This window comes from Tachyglossus aculeatus, chromosome 5, assembly GCF_015852505.1.
Source record: "Tachyglossus aculeatus isolate mTacAcu1 chromosome 5, mTacAcu1.pri, whole genome shotgun sequence".
In the NCBI taxonomy this organism is placed as follows: domain Eukaryota; kingdom Metazoa; phylum Chordata; class Mammalia; order Monotremata; family Tachyglossidae; genus Tachyglossus; species Tachyglossus aculeatus.
Genome location: NC_052070.1, coordinates 67430523 through 67455865, shown reverse-complemented (window position 1 = coordinate 67455865; position 25343 = coordinate 67430523). Strand labels below are relative to the sequence as shown.

The 25343-nt window shown below is 42.1% G+C and overlaps 1 long non-coding RNA gene and 1 other non-coding gene across 2 annotated transcripts in view; both read right to left on the bottom strand.

The window, feature by feature from the left end:
* LOC119928177 overlaps window positions 1-24672 on the bottom strand; it is a 43550-nt gene extending 18878 nt beyond the window's left edge. Inside the window, exon 1 of the long non-coding RNA XR_005451054.1 lies at window positions 24620-24672. This is a non-coding gene — a long non-coding RNA (uncharacterized LOC119928177). The remainder of the gene's footprint in view (window positions 1-24619) is intronic.
* Window positions 17411-17548, bottom strand: LOC119929090. Its single transcript, XR_005451231.1, has one exon. It is a non-coding gene; the product is annotated as a small nucleolar RNA SNORA7 (small nucleolar RNA).
* Window positions 24673-25343: the final 671 nt, after the last annotated feature.

The window sequence follows — 25343 nt, the reverse complement described above, 5'->3', positions numbered from 1 at the left end:
AAATTGTTAGAATTGGGTTCTATTATTTTCCCCATTTCATCTACAGGACCTACAAAAAGTAGAAAAGTTGCCAATTATATTCCCGCTGTGGGTATTTTACCCTTTGAACAAAAATCATTCAGTCAATTGCATTTATTAAATTACTACTGAGAACAGTAAATGAATGTAGATAATTGATTATTGTCAAGGTCTTGGGAGAGTACAACAAAAGCAAGACACATATTCCCTGGTCTCAGAGAGCTTACAATCAAATTGGAGAAGCAGACAAAACTGATTTACAAATAGTGGCAGCAAAAGTAAGAACAAGTTATCACCAATGATAATAGAAGTGGAATTTTTAATCACTTATTATGCCAAGCACTGTACTAAGTGCTGGTGTAGATAAAAGATAATTGGGTTGGGCATAGGCCCCGTCCCACATGAGGATCATAGTCTTAAGGGGAGGGAGAACAGGTATTTACTTCCCCATTTTACAGGTAAGGAAACTGAGGAATGGAGAAGTTAAGTAACTTGTCCAAGGTCACACAACAGGCAAGTGGCAGCGCTGGGATTAGAACCTAGGTCTCATAACAATTATGTCAGGTTGAAGTAGCTGAATAAATGATTGAATATCCTCATATAAATAAGCAATGAGTGGATATAAATACACAAGTGTTGTGTTGTGCTGGTAGGATGACAAGACTTGGAATGGGGGGAATTATTTGTGGAAGACTTCATAAGGGAGATGGGATTTTAGGAGAGCTTTGAAGATGGAGAAAGCTGTTGTTTAGCATATTTGGTGGGGAGGGGAGTTCCAGGCTAGAGAAATGATGAATAAGAGATCAGCAACTGGAGGGTAGAGAGTGAAGTACAGTTAAGCCAGCAGGATTGTAGTGAGTGAAGATATACGAAATGTAGAAGGGAGAGAATCTAGTGGAAGATAAAGGGAAGGAGCATGGAGGAGTGGATCAGATACTTCTGGTAAATATGCAAAAGATTAAGGGGCATGTATTCTGGTGAAAGCCCACTGTCTGCAGGAGAATGGAAGGATTCATTTCCTCTACTCCCTCTCTCTTGTCTAATAATAATAATAATAATGGTGGTATTTGTTAAGCGCTTACTATGTGCAAAGCACTGTTCTAAGCGCTGGGGTAGATGCAAGGTGATCAGGTTGTCCCACGGGGGGCTCATAGTCGTAATCCCCATTTTCCAGATGAGGGAACTGAGGCCCAGAGAAGTGAAGTGACTTGCCCAAAGTCACACAGCTGACAAGTGGCGGAGCCGGGATTCCAACCCATGACCTCTGACTCCAAAGCCCGGGCTCTTTCCACCGAGCCATGCTGCTTCTCTTCTTGTCTGTCTCCTTGCACTTGTATTTGCACCCTTTTTTCACTCCACCCTGAGCCCTAAAGCACTATGTACATAGCCATATTTTATTTTAATGTCTGTCTCTCCCTCTAGACTGTAAACTCCTCTTGGACAGAGAATGTGTTAAACAGCTGTTATGTTGTAATAATAATAATGGTATTTGTTAAGCACTTACTATGTCCCAGGCACTGTACCAAGTGCTAGGGTGGATACAAGCAAATCAGGTTGGACACAGTCCCTGTTCCATGTCAGGCTCACAGTCTCAATTTCCATTCTTACTGATGAGGTAACTGAGGCCTAGAGAAATGAACTGACTTTCCCAAGGTCACACAGCAGACAATTGATGGAGTTGGGATTAGAACGTATGACCTTCTCCCAGGCCTGCGCTGTATCCACTACACCATGGAAAAGGAGGAGGGGTGGGGGAAGGAGGAGGAGGAAGAGGAGAAAGGGACGAGGAGGAGGAAGGGACAAGGAGGTGGAAGAGAAAAGGGGAGAAACATTTAGTACAGTGTTCTGCACACAGTATCTAATATGATGGGACTCGTGTTAATTTAAAGTGCTTTTGTAGTTGCAGATTATTGGCCCTGAAAGTTTTGCGGATAGAGACTTGAGGGTTAGGCAACTTGATTCCAACCAAGTGCTAAAATCATCGACAGAGTGACTGGGAAATGAACCAGCAAACTGGCTCTCCTTTCTCATAGGAGCCTCAAAAAAAAAAATGGGGGAGGGGAGGTACAGCTTTCCATTATTAGTCCTTGAAAACGTGCCCTGAAGTGGATTTGCTTTATTATTAATAATAATAATGATGACGGTACTTGTTAAGTGTTTACTGTGTGTCAAGCACTGCTCGAAGTTCTGAGGGAGATATAAACTAATCAGGTTGGACACAGTCCCTGTCCCCCATTGGGCTCACAGTCTTAATCCCCATTTTACAGGTGAGGCAACTAGGCACAGATAATAATAATGGTATTTGTTAAGCACTTACTATGTACAAAGCATAGTTCTAAATGCTGGGGTAAATACAAGGTGATCAGGTTGTCCCACGTGGGGTTCACAGCCTTAATCACCATTTTACAGATGAGGTAACTGAGGCCCAGAGAAGTGAAGTGACTTGCCCAACAGACAAGTGGTGAAGCCAGGTTTTGAACCCCGTTTCTTCTGGGCAGGTCCTTTACAATAATTTAAGTGCTTACTATGCACCAAGGATTCAATGGGATTCAGTCTCAATTCCACTTGTGGGGAATCATGTAGGAGGCAGCAGGAGTTGGAATCTTATACCCATCTTACCAGTGAGGAAAATGAGGCAAAGGAGATTAAAGCACTTGCCCAAGATGACTCAACAGGGCAGGGGCACAGCTGGCATTAGAACTGACTTGGTATGCTTGAGTTTGGATGGTGCTTGCTTCCAGCCTGGTTTCTGTCGCACCTATGAAACCAAGCAGGTCTGCTGCACTGAATATGCAAAGGTATCTCAAGTCCATCTGTTCTGAGCTTATTTGAAGAAAAACATCAAATGATAGAGCGGAACAATTAACCATGTAGATGCTGATCAAATGAAGTTCAGTATTTAATATGTACTCTGCCCAGCAAACCGGGCCCTAAGGGCATTCAATAACTGTAAAATAATAATTGTGACACTAACGATAAATGTAGAATGCAATGAAGCAGACCTAGGATCACGTTTCATGCATGTTATCAGCATAGGCTAGGGAGACCCAGATATTTTTCTTTCTCTCTAGTGCCCCCGGATATCACCCTCCCCTTGCTAAGGTGCGTGATCTGAAGTTAAGGAAGAGTGTCTGCCTTTTCAGAAGGCTTAGAATTAATAATGATAATAATAATAATAATAATAATAATGTTGGTATTTAAGTGCTTACTATGTGCCAAGCATGGCTCTAAACGCTGGGGGAGATCCAAGGTTATTAAGTTGTCCCACGTGGGGCTCACAGTCTCTATCCCCATTTTACAGATGAGGGAACTGAGGCCCAGAGAAGTAAAGTGACTTGCCCAAGGTCACACAGCAGACAAGTGGCAGGGTGAGGATTAGAACTCATGACCTCTGACTCCCAAGCCCGGGCTCTTTTCACTAAGCCGAATTGTGTAGCTGCCAGAGCTGGGTGTCATACCTAATGGCGCACCCAATGTAATCAATGTAGCAAATACTGTTCCCCAGTATGCTGAATTTTTGATAACAAATGGCCCTTTAATTATTCTTTCCCGGATCTGAAATTATAATGAACAGTTCCAGGTGCAGTTTTAGATATTTCATGAAAAGCCAAATGAATAATGTTACAAGTCCTAAGTTTAAAATATTGTTTTCCTCTCAAAGTATACCTGTCCATCCACTGAATTGCTGGGATTTTTAAGAATCTGTAAGATTCTATATCTTCCCCAATGATTGTAAGGTCCCTTGAGGGCGGGGATAATGTCTGGTGCAGTATCCTGGTATACTTTCAAGATCTTAGCGTTTAGCTCTGCACACAGATGGTACTCAATTAATACCATTCATTGACTGATTAAATATATAGCCTAGTGAGGTCAGAGTCCTATCACTTGGTCTCTCAGTTCCTCTAAATAACATTCCTCAGAACCTATGTGGTCCTTAACAATACAATGGGGAAAGCCTCATGTTGGTTTTTGGAGAGACGGTCTGACTCAAATTTTACAGGCATTTTGGGACCATTGGCAATTAGGAAGGCCAGAGGATATCTTGGCAAAATGTATTCCCTGCTGGATGACATTTCACCATCTAACAAGGCTTCATTCAGGCTAAGTGTTATATTAATAACTGTGGTGTTGGTTAAGTCTTAGGGGAGATATAAGGTAATCAGGTTGGACACAGTTCCTGTCCCACACTGAGCTCACTGTCTAAGGGAAGAGGAGAACAAGTATTGAATCCCCATTTTACAGATGAGGAAATTGAGGCACAGTCAAGTTAAGTGGCTTGGCCAAAGTCACACAGCTGGCAAGTGGTGGTGGGCGGATTAGAACCAGGCCTCCTGACTTCCTGGAATATGATCTTTCCACCAAGTCATGCTGCTTCCAAAAGGCATGCATTTAGCCTGGACGTAGCTCGAATTGATGATTGCTGTGTAACTCTTGTGTTTAAAATATTGTTTTCCTCTCAAAGTATACCTGTCCATCCACTGAATTGCTGGGATTTTAAAGAATCTGTAAGATCCTATATCTTTTGTAGATAGGATGTTCATATTTTTGGAACTGTCCTATGAATTCCTGAGTTGCAGGCATTAAACACCTAATCACTGGTATTTATTGAGCATCTACTGTGTAGTTCACTAAACTAAGAACTTTAGAAAGTAAAATTGAATCAAGCACAAGGTGTTTATCCTTAAGGAACAATCTACCCTTAGCTCTCCATGTGTCTAGTTCAGTGCCCCAAATGCCCTGTAAATACTATTACTACTAAATCTAACTACTCATGCTACTTGCACTTATTTATCTTTTTGACCTTCAATGCTTATGCTGTTAGCCGCTGCGGTATTATTTCTTTCTCCTCCAAGGGGAGGATTCCTTACTCTCTGATTTGATTTGGATCTATATTTGATCTTTGCTCCTATATCCTCTGATATTGGTTATGGCTTCTTTGATTCAGGGGGCTGGGCTCAAGGGCAGAGTAAGGACATGCAGTACAAAGGCAGCTAGTAAAAACAAGCTTGAAAAACAACCGATTAGGAAAAAGGGGAGAAGCAGGCGGGGGAGAGAAAGCTGACATTAAAGGAATATTTGACTTGTGGGATTGTGGAAGTGAATCTTGTTAGGATGAATTTTTCATCCTAAGTGGAAGATCTGTTGAAATAGCTTCTTTGGAAGGCCATACTTAACTGTAATCTTTTAAATGTCAGACCTGGGATGACCAGACCTTTTTACGCTCCCTGTAGTTAAGCCCAGGAGCAGTCTCTGTCCAGAAGATGCAGAGTAAGTGAGTTACACAGGCTCAAATCTCTTCACTAGGTGGATAGAATTGTCCTTTCTGCTCAACTTTGACAGTATCTTGGAATGCCATGCAGTATGGCGATATGATTGAACTATTTTGCTTGTGTTGATGTGTTTTGGTACTCATATGTCACTCTTATTGTATCTTGTTCTAAAGTTGTATTACAAAAATATAAATCTAGTACTACATTTCTCTTAGAGTTATCAATGGCAACTGGGCCGATAGGCCTGGAGAAGGAGCAGGCCATGATGCAGTTCAGTGCTTCTCTGGTTTATCATTAATTTGTTAACAATTAAATCTTTTAGGGAAAGTATTAGCAAGGTTTTTTGCCCCTGAGGAGGACAATATAGTCAATTTTTCATGTAGCTTACATATTCACCTATCATGAAATGGGTAGGGTCTTTTTTTTTTTTTTGAAAAGGTTATAAAGGTTCTTCTTTATATGTTCATGAGTCTTTATCAATAGTTATAAAATAGCCTATAGGAAGGAAGAAAAGTAAAATGTTAATGACGAGACGACAGATGTAGAGACTGTGGTAAAATGTGCCTTTTAGAGATTTATAAAGGTCATTTATGACTTTAGCTACTGACCCGGGGTGAAGAACATTTGACATTTATTTAGACATATCTGCATTAATCATATGTGTCTATATGTACATATATTGATACCTCAGGAAATTGAAAAATAATTTAGTTTCCCTATCGGTGCTTCTCTCTGACAATAAGGATTCATTCCTTCTCAGGAGACAGTTATGTATTAAAATTACCTTTATGAAAATAACACTTCTAAAAACCTCTTCCATTTTTATTTTTCATCTACCCATTTAAGAATCTAAAATTGATTTTGCTTTTTATATGATCACAGGCTCTTTATAATATTAGTGGGCAATGATCTCTCTTTTTTTATGGTTTTTAAGCACTTAACATGAACCAATCAATCAATCATATTTGTTGAGTGCTTACTGTGTGCAGAGCATTGTACTAAGCACCTAAGCACTTGGGAAGCACAAGTTGGCAACACATAGAGATGGTCCCTACCCAACAGTGGGCTCACAGTCTAGAAGGTGGAGACAGAGAACAAAACAAAACATATTAACAAAATAAAATAAATAGAATTGATATGTACAAGTAAAATAGAGTAATAAATATGTACAAACATATATGCATATATACAGGTGCTGTGGGGAAGGGAAGGAGGTAAGACAGGAGGGATGGAGAGGGGGAATAGGAGAGGAAGGAGGGGCCTCAGTCTGGGAAGGCGTCCTGGAAGAGGTGAGCTCTCAGTAGGGCCTTGAAGGGAGGAAGAGAGCTAGCTTGGCGGATGTGCAGAGGGAGGGCATTCCAGGCCAGGGGGAGGATGTGGGCCGGGGGTCGATGGCGGGACAGGCGAGAACAAGGCACGGTGAGGAGGTCAGTGGCAGAGGAGTGGAGGGTGCGGGCTGGGCTGGAGAAGGAGAGAAGGGAGGTGAGGTAGGAGGGGGCGAGGTGATGGACAGCCTTGAAGCCAAGGGTGAGGAGTTTCTGCCTGATGCGTAGGTTGATTGGTAGCCACTGGAGATTTCTGAGGAGGGGAGTAACATGCCCAAGGGTGAGGAGTTTCTGCCTGATGCGTAGGTTGATTGGTAGGCACTGGAGATTTTTGAGGAGGAGAGTAACATGCCCGAGCGTTTCTGGACAAAGACAATCCGGACAGCGGCATGAAGTATGGATTGAAGTGGGGAGACACAAGAGACAAGACAAGAACCAGGCACCATACTAAGCACTGGGATAGAAACAAGCTAATCAGATGGGACATAGTTCTTATCCCACATGGGGCTCACAGTCTTAATCCTCTTTTTACAGATAAGGGAATTGAGACAGACAAGGAAGCTGACTTGTCCAAGGTCACACAGCAGACAGTTGGAGTGCAGATTAGAACCCAGGTCCTTCTGACTCCCCACTTTGTGCTTTCTCCACTAGGACATGCTACTTTTTGCCTTTTACTGAGTTATGTTAGCATAAGACTGGGATACATAAATCAGTTATTGAGACAAGGAATTTAGAGGTTAGAAGCAACAATAATCAGTCAACACTACTACTACTACTAATGGCATTTATTAAGCGCTTACTGTGTGCAAAGCACTGTTCTAAGCATGGGGGAGGTTACAAGGTGATCAGGTTGTCCCACTGGGGGCTCACAGTCTTAATCCCCATTTTACAGATGAGGCAACTGAGGCCCAGAGAAGTTAAGTGACTTGCCCAAAGTCACACAGCTGACAATTGGTGGAGCCGGAGTTTGAACTCATGATTTCTGACTCCAAAGCCCATGCTCTTTCCCTTGAGCCATGCTGCTTCTAAGTGCTTATTCTGTTCAGAGCACTGTTCTAAGAACTTTGAGAACACAACAGGGTTAGTCGGGTGATCCTTGTCATTAAGAAGTTCACAATCAAGTATGGGAGACACTAAAATAAACTATGGGGAAGCAAAACAATTGAGTATAATCAATCAATCAATGGTATTTATTTTGTGCTCACTATGTGCTTAGCAGAACAATACAACAGAGTGGGAAGACATGTTCCTTGTCCACACTGAGCTTACAGTTTAGAGGGATCTTACATGTGAGTGCATTAGGCAGATGAGGTGGGGTGATTACCAGAATTTCTTAGGGGATAAGGACTCAAGTGCACAAGTGACAGCAGAGTAGGAGAGAGGGTGGGGAGATTAGTTAAAGAAGGCTCCCAGGGCAGATGTGATTTTTGGCTAGAGTTTGAAAATAGGGAGAATAATGGTTTGTTGCATGTGAAGGGGGAGGGACCTCCAGATAGGAGGGAAGGCATAAATGAGGTCAAGGGTGGAAAAGATGAAGCAAGGCACAGTAAATGGGTTGACATTGGAGAAGTGTGGCCTAGTGGAAAGAGTATGGGAGTCACAGGATCTGGGTTCTAATTCAGGCTCCACTACCTGTCTGCTATGTGACCTTGGGTAAGTCATTTCTCTGTGCCTCTTACCTCATCTCCAAAATCGGGATTAAGATTGTGAACCCAATGCAGGACATGGACTGTGTCCAGCCTGATTAGCTTGCGTCCACCCCAATGCTTAGCACAGTAAGTGGCATGCAGTAAGCAGCACTTAAATTCCATTAAATAACATAAAAGAGGAGCAGAGGCAGCTTATGTGAAAGTGGAAGAGGAGCAAGGATTGGAAAGAGCATTGATTGAGCACATTAAAGAAGATGATGAGGAGTTATTGGTAGGTGTGGAGGTGGATTGGCAACCACTGGAGATGTCTGAAGAGTAGGTAGATGAGCACAGAATGAATCCTCCAACAGGAAGATACTCCAAACATTATCAGGTCCATCTTCCTGCTTCTAGGCAAGAATATAACTGCTCAGGACAGAGATGGTTGCTATCCCATTGTACTTTACGTATCTGGGAAGATTTTCAATCAGTCAATCAATTCACATAGCAAGTGCAATTGAGTAGCATAATAAGCAACCAGGAAGTTTGAATGCAGATTCTTCTGCAGCAGTTTTAAATCCAAAGGGATTGCCATTCAAACTGAGCTTTTCTTTGGTTTTCAAATAGCTTTTTACACAGTAAATACATTGAAAGTGATCTGTTTCTTCCCATTGAACTTCAAAATTATTTCTATTGTGATAAAATGTATCTCCCAATTTGTAGCATTCCTGGACCACACAATGAGATAATAGATCTTCGTTTGACCTGTTCATAAGGACCTGCCAAGTAAATCAACATACCTCTTGTGCTATTTTTATCAGCCTCATCAAATACAGGCATCTCGACCACATAGACTTTCCTAGCATCAGCCTGCAGTAGGGTGACTATGAGGACAACTTTGGCATTTAGTGAGCAGCTTATACCAAGTGGTTTCCCCTCTTGAGAATATGTGTAGTCTGTAAACTCATTAGTAGGGATCATGTCTATGTGTTCTGTTGTATCATACTCTCCCAAGTGCACAGTGCAGTGCTCTACACACAGTTAATGCTCAATAATGACCAATAAATGATTGAAAAAGAGCCACATGATCAATCAGTTAATGGTATTTACTGAGCGCTTAATTTTCAGAGCACTCTGCTACACTCTTTGTAGAGGACAATGCAACGAAGTTGGTTGTGATTCCCTTCCCAGAAGGAGTTTACTGAGAACAAATATGCTTGAGGTGAGAAGAATAAAGTTTCCTTTTTTGTGGTGGGGAAGGGAGAGGGACAAATAATAGGGTATGGTTCCCCTGTGGTAGGAGAAAGTCGTAATCAAAATATCGCCTTTGAGGCAGGTGTTCAGACCTTGGACTAGAACTGGGAGCTCTACAGATGGGAATAGAGTTTTGCAGTTAAACAGAGGCTGAGGATTAGTGAGAGGGCCAGGGAAGTGATTAGAAGCTCTTCGCCTTAAGAATATGTTGCCCCCCAAATTACTAAAAGAGCAGAGTTTTTGAATAAAAGCAAATCCTGTTTTTGAACGCCAGGCCTGACAGCTGTTCCAGTTTTGCTTGGGGACTTTTTCACAATGTGGATTAATCAATGTTATGAACTGGGTCCATGGGGTTTTGGGAATGTAATTGGTTTCAGATGACACTTTGCTAGTCAATCTGTGAAACAGCCGAATGTTGACACAGCTGAACAATTCCAGCTGTTTCCACTCGCCCCTTCCTCCCTCCCTGGACGCTACATCCTTTTCCTTTATTCTCGTCTGCCCTCGCTCATTGTGACTTTGCTAAACTAATTTGTTATTTTTAAAAGAGAGATTTTTCCCTTCTGAGAGTCGCTGTTCCCCGAACACTGTGTCTCCTAAAATATCTTCATTTTGAAAAGTTTTTTCTTGACTCTCTTGTCTTTTTAAATGAATACTTTTTACCATTTAAGCTTCCTTTTGTTTTCCAGCAATTACCTAGTTTGTTTGTTTAAGGACATGCAGCAACAAATTTAGTTCTTATACAAGTGCTTGGAATCAGTGAGTATTCAGTTTCAAAATTGGTTGATTAACCTTTTCTTGGGAATACTAAAGATGCACCATGAAAGGCTTGGAATAAACAGTACATGTCATTAGCTTCATTCAAAGCCTAGCCATTATCGCTGTACAAGTCAAAGTAATTCTCTGAAACAGCAAGAAGAGATTCTGTCAGGTGTCAATATTGTTGCCTGAGAGCTCTGAGATTAGTAAAAAAAAAAAAAAAATTAGACAATGATTTCTGGTATATTAGGAGTTTATGCACTATCTAGGGAATGAATCATAAATTGCTTGCTTTCAGGGGGTTTTCATCTTGAAAGACTAATTTCCTTTTTAAAAAATCAGGACGTTTCATCGTCTCCACCAATGCACTGCTTTGCTGGTACTTGTAACCCCTAATGTGCTGTAGCATGTATTATATCCATTATTCTATTATTCAGCATGGCCTAGTGCAAATGGCACAGGGGTGGAAATCAGGAAAACTGGGTCCTAGTCAGCTGTCACTTCCCTGATGTGATAATCATGATGATGGTATTTGTTAAGCGCTTACTACGTGTTAAGTACAGTTTTAAGTGCTGGAGTAGATAGAAGATAATGAAGTTTAAGATGATCTCTGTCGCATATGGGGCTCACAGTCTTAGAACCATTTTACAGATGAGGTAGTGGAGGTCCAGAGAAGTTAAGTGACTTGCCAAAGGTCACACAGGCAACAGATGTCAGACCTGGGATTGGAACTCAGGTCCTCCTGACTCCCAGCCCCATGATCTATCCACGAGGGCACACTGCCTGCAACTCCCAAACCTATAATGTGTGTCTGGGAGGGCACCTGACCTGCCTTTAGAGCCCCAGAGCTCCTAGGCTCCCCTCCCAGATCTCCATATGCAAAGAAGCTGTTTTTACAGTAAATGGTTTGGGCCTCAGTTTCCACATCTGTAAAAAGGGGACAAAATTCTTGCTCTCCTCTCCCTCCCAAACTGTGAGCTCAAAATAGGACAGGAGCTGTGTCGGATGTGATTACCCTGTATCTACCCTGGTGCTTACAGAGTAAGCATTTATCAAATATCACAATTGTTGTATATTATTATTATACATCTAGGACTACAGCATTAAAACAAATACAAGCAGTGGGAAATTCTGTCAGACAAGGGAAACCCAAAGGACTAAGTAATCTGGGTAATTTAAGCAAAACAAGCCTTCAGTTGTCTATCACCTTTATTGACTATGGGAGCAGACTCCATTAGAAAACTGTGCAGTCTTTTAGTTTCTTTTGTGTCTCTTTTGTGTAGACAGTAAACACAAAAGTAAATGGAGGAGTAAGTAAATAGGTGAATTCATATAGTGTAGACTGTCAGGCCATTCACTTCAGGACTTATTGACCAACCTCTTTCCTCTTCCTGACACTTTTGTCACTGACCCGTTCTCCAGGCATGCTTCACCCAGTATGCGTGGTTAGCAGCTGCCTCAGAGCACAGCATCAAATGAGGCGGGAGCCTGGCCTGCCAGGGGCCATGGCACAGGTGCCATGTCAGGTGGAGGCAGGGGTGCAGGCTGATAAAACTGTGAAAACAACTTCTATGTTAATGGGGATCTGGGAGGAGAGACTAGGGCTTCCGAATCAAACAGATTCCTTACCATTGGCTTTAAAGCACTCCATCCCTTTGCCCCCTCCTTGATACTCTCCTTCTACAACCCAGCCCACACACTTTTCTCCTTTAATGCCCATCTTCTCACTGTACCTTGATCTAATCTATCTCGCCACTGACCTCTGGCCTGGTATGCCCTCCTTCTCATGTCTAACAGACAATAACTCTCTCATCTTCAAATCTGTATTGAAGGCATATGTCCTCCAAGAGGTCTTCCCTAAGCCCTCCTTTCCTCTTCTCCCATTCCCTTTTGCATCACCCTGACTTGCTTCCTTTATTCATGCCCCCAGCCCCACAGTACGTAGGTACATATCTTTAATTGTATTTATATTAATGCCTTTCTCCCCCTCTAATCTGTAAACTCACTGAGGGCAGGGAATGTTTCTTTTATATTGTTGTGTTCTCCCTAGTGCTTGGTACAGTGTTTACACAGTAAGCACTCAATAAAAATGCTTGACTAATAGAGGCAGGTCAGGTGCCCACACAGACATGCACCCTTAGGTCAGGAGTTGGAACAGACTTCTTGATGACATCATTGCTGCATACTGTATGTGCAAGCATCATAGCATGAGGTTGTCATATGGGATGCAGGGAGAGTGTGTAATGCAAGTTGATGATGATGTATGGAGAACAGGATAAGATACTGTTTCCTGCCTCACGCCAACCTTTCACCTCAGTCGAAAACTAGAGAAATGTGTCAAATTGCATACTGGTAATAGGAGATTCTGACAGACAGCAAAGGCACCAAAGAAGCAAGTGGATGTTTGTCTTCAACTGGCCCACCTTCTCTGACCAGTGCTTTAAAGGCTTTATCCTAGAGTTTGTAATGAATCAGTAGTATTTACTGAGAGTCTTCTAGGTGCAAAACACTGTACTTGGGAGAATTCAGTTAAGAGAAAGAGATCTAGCCCTTGAGGGACAGATAAACAAACGAGAGCGCTAAGCAGGCACAATGTGAGTAGGAGGAAAAAGCATAGTAACAGTAACAAGAATACAGGTTAATAACAAGAATACAGAAGCTCAATCCATGAATTATATTTGAGAGCTTATTGTGTACAGAGCACTGTATTAAACACTACAGAGTGTACAGTATAACCCAGTTGGTAGACAAGGAGCTTACAGTGTTAAGGGATTTTAGACGATAAAGTAGATGAATTAATAAATGAAAAACATGCTGGTCAATATATACCATCAGTCTAAAAATTCATTTATTCAATCATATTCATTGAGCACTTACTGTGTGCAGAGCACTATACTAAGTACTTGGGAAGTACAAGTTGGTAACCTATAGAGACGGTCCCTACCCAACAATGGGCTTACAGTCTAAAAATTGATTAGATATAAGTGGTGAGTATGGATTTTTGGGTTTTGTTCAATGGTATTTAAGTGCCTACTATGTGCCAGACACTGTACTAAACTCTGGAGTAGATAAAAGCCAATCAGGATGGACACAGCCCCTGTCCTATATGTGGCCCACAATCTCAATCGCCATTTTATGGATAGGTAGCTGAGACACAGAGAAGTCAAGTGACTTGTCCAAGGTCACACAGCAGAAAAGTGGTGGAACTGGGATTAGATTTGGGTCCTTCTGACTGCCAGGGCAGTGCTCTATCCACTAGTCCACACTGCTTCTCAGTTGAATAGTTATGGTGGCTTTTGGGTTAAAAGGGCTTGGGGAACTGCACAAGATATGCCCAAGAAAGTAGTTGCTTTTCCACTGAAATTAGTATTTAAGTGAAAACCAAATGGGACTGAGAGTAAAGCAAGCATAGTTCTAGCGATTACTCTACCATCACCTCCCCTATAACTTCAGTCAGTCACCTTATTTCTCCAAACCTCAGCCTCCTGATCTGTAAATTTGGGGCTAAGGTACCTGCTGTTCCTACCATTTAGTCTGTGAGCTCTGAGTTGCTCGGAGACTGTGTCCTAACTAATTGTCTCGACTCTACTCACATGTTTAGCCCAGTGCTAGGCACATTGTGAATGCTTACAAAATACCATCATTTTAAACAAGTTCATTTACTGTTGTCTTTTCCAAGGATTGTGCCCAGTGCACAGAAATATGGCCCAATTCCCTGTGCATCTGTGTGTCTGAAAGGACACCACACCCCCTCTACTTATCCCATCTCTGAATAGATAAAAAGATGTAGGATGTGGGTGGTGAGAAATTTGTCTGTATTTCAAAGAGAAGCAAATGCTCTTTCAATTCCCACAGGAGGCTTCTAGATTCCTGCAGCAGACAAACAAACCTCATCCAATGCTTAGAACAGCATTTGAGACATAGTAAGAGCTTAACAAATACAATAAAACTTCTAAAAAATCCTGGTCTCTCAAAATATAATTAACGAAGTGCATAAGGAAGACTCCTGGTCAGCAAAGTAAAATGGAAAATTAACCAGTTGCTTCTCCTCTGTAATCTGTGCTCAGCCAAGAAGCTTGTTAAATGTTTTAAAGTATGCTATGATGGGGATAGAGAGGCATTAACTGCTTCTTTAATAGTACAGGGTGCTGTGTAGAATTTGATCAAAGTGCAACAGTTGAAAAGCAGGAGGATGTATGTAATACATTTGCATTATATATGGGTTTATGCACTCTATTATTCAATAACTCATTTATTCACTTATCTTTCCACTGTATTGTTCTTAGCTCTGAATGATTTTATATATATATATATAAATCCCCTTTGATTGCAAGGGCATCATGAACAATCATCTTATTTCCAAATGATTAGCACAATGCTCTGCCCACAGTACGCATGCAATAAATACCATGGATTGTCACCAATTAGCTACCTTCTCCCACTATACTGACTAGCAGATCATCATCATCATCAGTGGTATTTATTGAGAGCTTACTATGTGCAGAGCATTGTACTAAGTGCTTGGGAAAATTCAGTACGGCAAAATTGGTAGGGATGTTTCCCACCCACAGTGACAGCCTCAGCTGAAGGTTTGACTTAAAATCACGTAAAGTGTCACCAAACACCCTCCAAGCACCTGATCAGAGCAGTTTATAGATGGTTGTCATTAGGTGTTCCAATGTCCTATGCATGCACTATTCAAGTTATTGAAGATTAAATATCCACTGATCAAATACCAATCTCCAGAAGATTGGTGGCTCTGCCACTTGGCTGTTGTGTGACCTTCACTTCTGCTTGCCTTGCTTACCTCATCTGGAAAATGAGGATTGAGACTGTAAGCTCTATGTGGGACATGGACCGTATCCAACCTGGTTAGCTTGTATCTACCTTAGCACTTAGTACAGTGCCTGGCACATAATAAGCACTTAACAGATACTTTTTTTTTTTTAAAGAAGAGTTTCGTCTTATGCTGTCGAGTCGTTTGCAACCCATAGAGACTCCATGGACACACCTCTCCTACAGTGCCCCACCTCCATCTCAATTCGTTCTGGTAGTATATCCATTGAGTTTTCTTGGTAATGTCTTCTAGACTGTGAGCCCACTGCTGGGTAGGGACCGTCTCTATATGTTGCCAACTTGTACTTCCCAAGCGCTTAGTACAGTGCTCTGCACACAGTAAGCGCTCAATAAATACGATTGAATGAATGAATAATATGGATATGGAAGTGGTTTATCATTGTCATCTTCCACACAGTAAATTTGAGTCTCCACTCCTAAATCTGTCCCAGGCTGCTGCTGCTGCCTAGCACAGGTGAATTTTGACTTTTAGCAGATTGCCTTCCACTCATTAGCTGCTGCTCAAGCTAGGAATGGAATGCTTTTGCCTCTGCTTGACTCTCCTTCCCGTAGCCAAGACTGGTAGAGTACTGGAAACTCTCTAGGTGCAGTCCTGAGAGGGGGAAAGTGTTAAATGGCTGCAATCCCTTCCACTCAATTTAGGGCCACTTCTTTTATTGTTCTGTCATCTTTTGCCTCATAGTGCCCCTGCCTTCACATCTCTCATTTGTCAAGAGCACAAAAATGTTTTGAGCTAACATTAGGACTGTGGCAATCATTCAATGGTTAGCAGCGTGGCTTAGTGGAAAGAGTCCGGGCTTGGGAGTCAGAGGTCTTGGGTTCTAATCCCAGCTCTGCCACTTGTCAGCTGTGTGACTTTGGCCAAATCATGTAACTTCTCTGTGCCTCAGTTACCTCATCTGTAAAATGGGGATTAAAGACTGTGAGCCCCATGCGGGACAAACTGATAACCTTGTATCTACTCCCAGTGCTTAGAAAACAGATTGGCACACAGGAAGCACTTAACAAATACCATCATTTTTTATTGATAATAATTATGATAGTTAAGTGCTTATTATGTGCCAATCAGTGTTCTAAGCACTAGAGTAGATGCAAGGGTTTCAGGTTGGACTAGCATGTTCTTGGTACCATATTATCATTGTTTTTCCAGTGCTTAGTACATAATTTGGCACATAGTAAGCACTTAACAAATGTCATAATTATTAATTTCCCCCTATTCTATTACTTTAAATAATTTGTCTTCTGCCTGTCTCTCTCCCAGTAACCTACAAACACCTTACAGACAGGAACCATGCATTTTGTTTCTGCTTTACTCTTCCAAGCACTGAGTACAATATTCTAATTAATGAACTGTGGCATTTAAGTGCTTACTCTGTGCCAGACACTTTACTAAGCCCTGGGGTGGATACAAGCAAATGGAGTTGGACACAGACCCTGTCCCTCATGGGCCTCAGTCTTAATCCGCATTTTACAGATGAGATAATTGAGGCACAGAGAAGTGACGTGATGTGGCCAAGGTCACACGGCTGAGACAGGAGTAGAATTGAAGTCCTCCTAACTTCTAGGACCATTCTCTGTGCTCTGCACAGAAATACCATTGAGAGATTGGGCAAAATTTGATACCAGGTCTCCAATTTATCACATAGAGGCTAGGAATGCGGCCAAACATCTTGAGTGAGTATCCTACATATACTACTGCTATGAGAAAATAGCCCCTCAGTTTATGCCCTACCAGTGTCGGGACATAACAATAATATTAGCAACACTGATAATTGTGATACTTAAATTCTTACTAGGTGCCAAGCACTCAACTTATCTTAGGAAGCAGCATGGCTCAGTGGAAAGAGCATGGCCTTTGGAGTCAGAGGTCATGGGTTCAAATTCCGGCTCTGCCACTTGACAGCTGTGTGCCTTTGGGCAAGTCACTTCTTCTCTATGCCTCAGCTCCCTCATCTGTAAAATGGGGATGAAGACTGTGAGCCCCCCGTGGGACAACCTGATCACCTTGTAACCTCCCCGGCGCTTAGAACAGTGCTTTGCAGTTAGTAAATGCTTAATAAATGCTATCATTAGTATTATTATTATTCTGTCAAGTCATTTCCAACACATAGCAACTCCATGGACACATCTCTTCCAGAATGCCCCACCTCCATCTGCAGTCACTCTGGTAGTGTATCCATAGAGTTTTCCTGGTAGAAAGTACAGAAGTGGTTTACCATTGCCTTCTTCTGTGGAATAAATTTGTTTCTTCACCTCAACTCTCTCCCATGTCCCTGCTTCCCAGCACAGCTGAGCTTTGACTTGTACCAGATTGTCTTCCACTTGCTAGTCACTGACCAGGCTAGGAATGGAAGGGGTATGCCTCTGCTTGACTCTCCCTCCTGTAGCCAAGGCTGGTAGAGGACTGGAAACTCTCCAGTTATGATCCTGAGAGGGGAAGCACTCTACTAGATAAAAGATAATCAGGTGAGATAGACTCCTTCCCCACATGGGCTCACAGTCTAGGTAGAGGGGAGAACAGCTATTGAATCTCTGTTTTTACCAATGAGGAAACTGAGGCACAGATAGAATTAAGTGACTGTCAAAAGGATATGCAGCTGGCAACTGGCGGACTTACAAGGCATAGGCTGGGGTTCAGGGAGATCATGAGGTTAAATGCTTTGCACAAATGGGAGTTTCTGTGTGGAAAAGCAGTAGCAATTGGAGGACACTTTTTAATTGGGTGTTTGTTGCTGATGTAATCTATTGCCTCCAGCTGAGAGCTCAGATCCTCTTACCTGTGGTTTTATGTTTCTCTCTGACATGTAATGTATGTGGGACAAATATCTAGGCACAAGCACCTGCTGACAAAACTAGGTCCTATGATCCCCTTAAAATATTTGCTTTCCAACTGCTTGACATGTGCAAACACCCCAAGGAGAATATGAAGGCATGTTCTACAAGGTAGGACTTGGTGAGTATTAGATGCCTTCTGTTATGACTATGTACATGTGGCATGGCTAATTTTATGGAGAAGTGTGGAAAGTGAGACCATGGCTTTCCCCAATTTTGGAGCTTTACTGAAATCTCACCTCTTCCAAAAACCCTTCCCCAATTAACTCTAAACCGAGTCACATCAACCCACCAGCCTAGTCTAGCACTTAACTATTTATTTAGACCCTCTCTTGTCCCTTATGTACATATGTTTTATTCACTGTAAAGTCAGTTCATTCTGAAAACCCCATTTGTAAATATTTTTATCCATCTCACTTGTTAAAATGTATGTTCCTTGTGGGCAGAGAACCTGTTTCAAACTTTTGTTGCACTTTCCTAAGCTTTTAGGCACATAGGGGGATGCTGAATACTGCTCCTTTATTTTACTACTCCTGCTATTTTATTTTATTTTATTTTATTTTTTATTTATTTTATTTTACTGCTCCTACTAGCTTTATTTCTATTTATTCTGATGACTTGACACCTGTCCACATGTTTCGCTTTGTTGTCTGTCTCCCCCTTCCAGACTGTGAGCCCGTTGTTGGGTAGGGACCATCGCTGTATGTTGCCAACTTGTATTTCCCAAGCGCTTAGTCTGCACACAATAAGCGCTCAATAAATACGATTGAATGAATGAATGCTCCTACTACTTTGAGACACTTTTACAGTGTTTAGTATTGAGTGGTGCCTGTGGATCCTATTGATTTGTTTCTAATTCTGTCCTTGGAATGGTGAAAGAGGAGATTTTTATTTGCGTGTACAGAGGAGCTTATTGCATCCTGAATTTGCATTTCAAAAAAGACCAATATGTTTTAGTCTGAAAGATGTGTGGTTCCAGGTGGCTTTGTTCTTTTTTAGATTTTTTTTTTTTCATGGAGGTCTAATAATAATAATGGTGGTATTTAAGTGCTGGGATAGCACAAGATATTCAGGTCAGATTCAGTCTTCTGTCTGACATGGGGCTCATTGTCATTTTGCAGATGAGGAACTAAGGCACAGAATAGGTACATGATGGCCCAGAATAGGTGACTTGTCCAAGATTACGCAGCAGGCAAGTGGCAGAGCCAGGATTAGAATCCAGTTCCCCTGATTCCCAGGCCCGTGCTGTTCCCATTAGGCCACGCTGCTTCCAAGGATGCCTTTCCTGCAGGGACATTGCCAGGTTAGATCACTTTGGCTTCTGCTCTGTGGCTCAGGCTCTTCCTCCTTCACTGCCTTTTCTCATGGCTAATATTTTTCATAATTCTATTTATTTTATTTTGTTAGTATGGTTTTGTTCTCTGTCTCCCCCTTTTAGACTGTGAGCCCACTGTTGGGTAGGGACTGTCTTTATATGTTGCCAACCTGCACTTCCCAAGCGCTTAGTACAGTGCTCTGCACACAGTAAGCGCTCAATAAATATGATTGATTGTCTGACTATAATGGATGAGACATCTGAAGGATAAATAGTACCAGGAGCAAGACAAGAAATTAGCTATCAAATGACTGGATTTTCATCTTCATATTAGTAGAACAGTAGCAATACAGACTACAGATAGAGAATACAGGTTGGTATGCCTTCCAAGAAGGGATCAGCTTTGCCTAAACTAACTACATGGTTGTGGTTCTAGCAGTCTATTATGTGCTTTTAATTTGCAGTCCTTCTGAAATTACATCTTTTCCAGGAGGTCATCAGGGATTAATCTTTCATCTTCACACTTCCATGCACACCTCCCCACCCCCACACCCTAATCAACTGATATTTCAGCACTTCAGTATCACCTGAAAATCTGGTAACTCACTCTCCTTCCTCTGAGGCACTTATGTACGTATCTTTATGTACTATTGCTTCCTCCTACCTGTAATTTATTTTAGTGTAAGCTCTGAGGGCAGGTATCTTGTACAGTTCTATTTTGTTCTCTTCTAACTTCTTAATACCATGCACTGCACACAGGTGCTCAAACATATGGCTGATTTCACTCTTTTGCTCTTGAAAAGGCAGGGGCCTCGGAGTCAGGAGACCCAAGATATAGTGCTGGTTACCGTGGCCAGCTGTTTACCTTGGACAGGTCACTTAGTCTTTTCTGTGCCTCACTTTCTGCATCCAAAATGGGGATAAGATATTTTGTCTTGGTACTTGTATTGCGTGCCCTCTGGGAAACAGAGATTTGGGATTTGGATTTGATATCTTATTTTTACCACAGCAGATCGTGCCATTGTTAAACAATACTTGTACATCAAAGTAGTAGCAGTAAAGCTCTTGATTGAGCTTCCGGTAGGGGTAGATATGAAGAACAACCAAAAAACATTCAGTCCATGTTTCTGCACTCCTCCAGAAGCTCAAGTGGTTGCCCATCTACCTCCACATCAAAATGAAACCCCTTACTATTAGCTTGGAAGCATTCAGTAGACAAAACTATTTCTCCTCCCTTATTGACACCCATGCCCATCACCCCTGCCAGCTCTTCCGTACATTCAACTCCCTTCTCAGGCCCTCAATAAATATGACTGATGATTCAGTAGCCTTACCCCCTCCCATCTTGTGCTCCTCTGATGCCAACCTACTCACTGTTCCTCAGTCTTAATTTTCTTGCTGCTGACCTCTCACCCACAATCTGCCCCTGGCCTTGAATGCCCTCCTTCATACCTAACAGATACTCTCTCCCCACCTTCAAAGCTTTATTAAAAGCACATGTCCACCAAGAGGCCTTCCCCAACTAGTCCTCAATTCCATTTCTGTTCACTTCTGAGTCACCCTTGCACTTGAATTTGGATTCTTACCCCTCCCTCAGCCCCACAACACTTATGTACATGCTCATAACTTTTAAATTTATATTTATGTCTGTGTCCCCCCCAGTCTGTAAGATCGGCATTTTCCCGGAGTAAGCCCTCATTTCCCCTACTCCCTCTCCTTTCTATGTCACCTCTGCACTTGGATTTCAACCATTTACCCGACCCTCAGTCCCACAGCATCTGTGTACATATTTAAGTATATTGTACATAGTTAAGTGACTTGCCCAATGTCATACAGCAGACATGTGGCGGAGCCAAGTTTTGAACCCATGACCTCTGACTCCAAAGCCCTTGCTCTTTCCATTGAGCCATGCTTCTTCTACTTCTCTGTGCCTCAGTTACCTCATCTGTAAAATGAGGATTAAAGACTGTGAGCCCCACATGGGACAACCTTGTATCTACCCCAGCACTTAGAACAGTGCTTGGCACATAGTAAGTGCTTAACAAATACCATCATAATTATTATTACACTCCCAGGCACTTAGTACAGTGCTTGACACAAAGTAAGAACTCAATAATCAATTGTCAATCAGTGGTATTTATTGAGTGCTTACTATGTACAGAGCTGTACTAAGCACTTGGGAGAACACAATACAAAAGAATTAGTGGACTCATTCCTGCCCATAATAATAGGATTGATTGAATTGTACAATGATCTATCAGTGGTATTTATTGAGCACCAGCTGTGTTCTGAGCACTGTACTAAGTGCTTGGGAAAGTACAATCCAATAGACAGGATCCCCCAAGAGCTTACAGTTTAGAGGGAGGAGAATTACAAGCAATGATGAATAATAAAGCCAAGGCCATAGATGATAAAATAAGGGAATCAACAGTACTTGAAGTCTGAGGTGAGGAGATTGAGGACTACACCATATCTGGCCAATAGTCCTGGGTTTTACACTACGAGAAAAGTGTGCTACCATAGTCAAAGCAGTGCATCATACCTACATTACTTTTTCTGAAGAAGGATTTGATTTATGGATTTTCACGTCCATCATCCAAGGAGCACCAGCCTGAGGAAGCAGTGGTTAGCTCAAATAGATGGCTTATTGAAAGGGTACGTTCCTCCTTTCTCTTGGAGTGCCGCGGGGGATGTTTAGACAAAATAAATTAGGAGAAAAGTTTGAGATTTAACCAAGCTAGAGCTTTCCAAAATTGCCTTAGGTGTGGGGAGAGGGGAAACATTTTTCACTCCCTCTATTGCTCTTCACTGGGCTGAAACGTGCTGTGACATCGTGATTCCTAGGTCTTGTCAGGGCCAGTCATTAGGAGTTCTGGAGTGGTGACTGGTATTTGATTCTGGGGCCTGGGGGTTAAACATGAATCAGGCACTCTAACTGTGTGCTTCTCACTCAGGGAGATCTTAATAACCAAGGCTTCGTGTGAATAATGGCTGAGTGTATAATCATTGCTATAGCATCTGACATCATCACAACATTCCTTGCAACCAAATCAGAACCACAAAAACTTTTCTTGAACATTTGGAGCATGCAAGGTGCTGTCCAAGTCGAAATTACTGTCTATTACCCTAGCACGTGGGTGTATCTCAGAAGGGCCTGTGGGCTTAATCTATAAAAATTATCAGAGTTCAAGGGCTTAAAGTGTGATGTTTTAGGCATATGGCCAAGACATTTTTTTCCCCTCAAGAATAAGATAGTTCACATTTTGACATGGTTCTTCATTTCTCATATTGACTCATTCCACTAATACAACTCGCCTTCAGCTAGTTTTCCTATAGAATGAGGGTTGTCATCTTGAAACTTTCAACTGGAGTAATTCATCTGTAGCTAGCATCATGTCGGCATGCACTACCATTTCCTCTGACACCATAGTCATGGTGTAATCTAACTTGCTCACATTGAGAAAAATGTTCCTTAATCCCCCAACAGCTTTCTAGCCAAAATGTGTAGTAAAAGCCTGCACTGTAACAGAACTGAGTATAGTACAGAAGCAGTGTGGTCTGGCGGTTAGAGCACAGGTCTCGGAGTCAGAAGGACCTGGGTTCTAATTCCAGCTCTGTTATCTGCTGTGTGACTGGGCAACTCATTTCACTTTTCTGTGCCTATTACCTCATCAGTAAAATGGGGATTAAGACTGTGAGCCCCATGTGAGATAGGGACTGTATCCAACCCGATTTGCTTTTATCCACCCCAGTGCTTAGTATAGTGCTTGATACAGAGGTGCTTAATAAGTACCACTGTTATTATTATCCTTGTTGTTGTTATTATTATTCCTTGTATTATACTTAGTATTCCTTCAAAAAGGCTTAAGGCCTGGTATAAATCATGAGCTGCATTTTCTTTTTTCTAATCCTCGTAGCTATACAAAAAACAAAGAGAAGGCTTACACTTTTGGATACTTATCTTGGTATTTAATCAAAATTTTGTGTTCAGTACAATCAAGATATAACCAGACTATTTCAACTCTGCCTACTGCTCTCTAGCATTTAAAAACACTTTATTAAAAAATATCATATTACTTTTTATGTGTATTTAGTGATTTAGAATTACATGATGAAGAGCTGGAGATTTTTACCCAAAAGAACACATACATAAGGGGAAAGATACAAAAGGCAGTATAAAAAGAATCTAAAGTAAGAGGTTAAAAACTGGGTATTTGTGATGTTTCTGGATCTTATTCATAGCAATAGTTTAGGTTGTGATCCTGTCTGGTTAGTTCAGGATGAAGGTAATCTTAAAGGAGAAACAAGTTTGTGATAGAATTATTCTCTACGGTTTTCTTTGCAGACTTCAGTGTGGCCTAGTGGAAAGAGCAATGAGCCTGAGAGACAAAGGACCTGTGTTCTAATCCCTGCTCTGCCACTTGTCTGTGTGACCTTGGGCAAGTCATTAAAATTTTTTGTGCCGTGCTTCCTCATCTGTGAAATGGGGTTTCAATGCCAGGTCTCCTTCCCACTTAGATTGCGAGCCCAGTGTGTGCCAGGGATTGTCTCCAACCTGATTTATCTTGAATCTTCCCCAGATCTTGGTATAGTGCTTGGCAGATGTTAAGAACTTAACAACTACTATCATTATTTCCAAGACTGCCATGCACTTAGGAAAAGTAGAGTTACTGAGTGTTTAGTGTAGAGCTGTGGTGTGGTGAGATAGGGTGTGTCAGCAGTATATTGCTTTTCAGCCTCAGGCTTGCCAAACAGAGATACCATTTAAGGCGAAATGAGTTTGCCATGAGTCTCTGTGGAATGTATTAGGATGGTGTACAGGGTAGATTTTGGAGGATAGATGAATGTGCTCTCCATGACTCCTTAGGGTATTTAAGCCCTGTCTTTACAGGCCATTTGGAGCAGTAAGGCAATTGCTAGGTGAACGTTATTGAGAAGCAACCTGGCCAAGTGGAAAGAACACACAGTTCTGTGCCACAGTAAGCGCTCAATAAATACGATTGATGATTGATGAATAAATACGATTGATGATGATGATGATGATGATGAACAAAGACCTGGGGAGTCAGAGAACCTGAGTTTGAGTCCTAGCTCTGCCACTTACCTGCTCTGGCAACTTAGGCAAGTCACTTCACTTTTCTGTGCCTCAGTTCCCTCCTCTGAAAAACAGGGATTCGGTACCTGTTCTCTCTCTCAGACTGTGAGCTCCATGTGGGTCCTGAGTATCTTGTATCTGCCCCAGAACTTAGTACAGTGCTTGATACATAGCAAGTGCTTCACAAATCGTTCAGTTATTATTATCATTCCATTGCCACATGGGTCAACTAGTTTGAGTCAGCAAAATTGGCAAGATGACCTTACTTCATTCCTTTCTCCTGGTGTCAGGGCCAATCTCACTGTCCATCTGGCTGCAGGTACTCCTTAGAAATTCCAACCAGGCCTGCTGAGTCACTGGCCCGGTTGCCATGGCAACCCAGGAGCCAACGGTCCAGAGGGTGAGTGGGAGTTTTTTGTTCCTCACTGGGCAGGCTTGGCCGTGGCAAAGGTCCAAGTTTGTTGGAACAGATGAAGAGGGAAATGGTGCACGTGGAAAGAAACTTGGATAGGCTGAGGGAGAAGCTCTGTTATCTATATGGACTTTAGAGGAGCATCTTTTCAAAATGAGGGTTACCCTGTTGGATATTTTTCCACCTAATATCCAGCATCGGGCAGTGGATTTCACAACCTGTCATGTAGTAAAAATGGCATCGTTGTGCTGCCCTGATTCACATAACCGGACATAAAATTTAACAGACTTTAGCATAGGAAGAAAGGAAGGATTTTCCCAGCATCCCTGGAGCACCTTATGGAAAGGAATCGGACCCCCCACAGGAAGACCCATCCACTCTGGTTGCTGATTTAGAAATGAGAGCTGCTGTCTAATCTGCCACTTTGGCCCCATCCACCTGCCCTTCTCTAAGGCTCTGTGGCAGCACTAAGTTCCTGATGAACTCTGGTGTCCACCTTGCCTCGTGTCTGTTGCCCATGATCCTGCTTATAAGCTTCTCTGCTAGATTGTAACCTCCTTGAGTGTGGGGATCCTGTC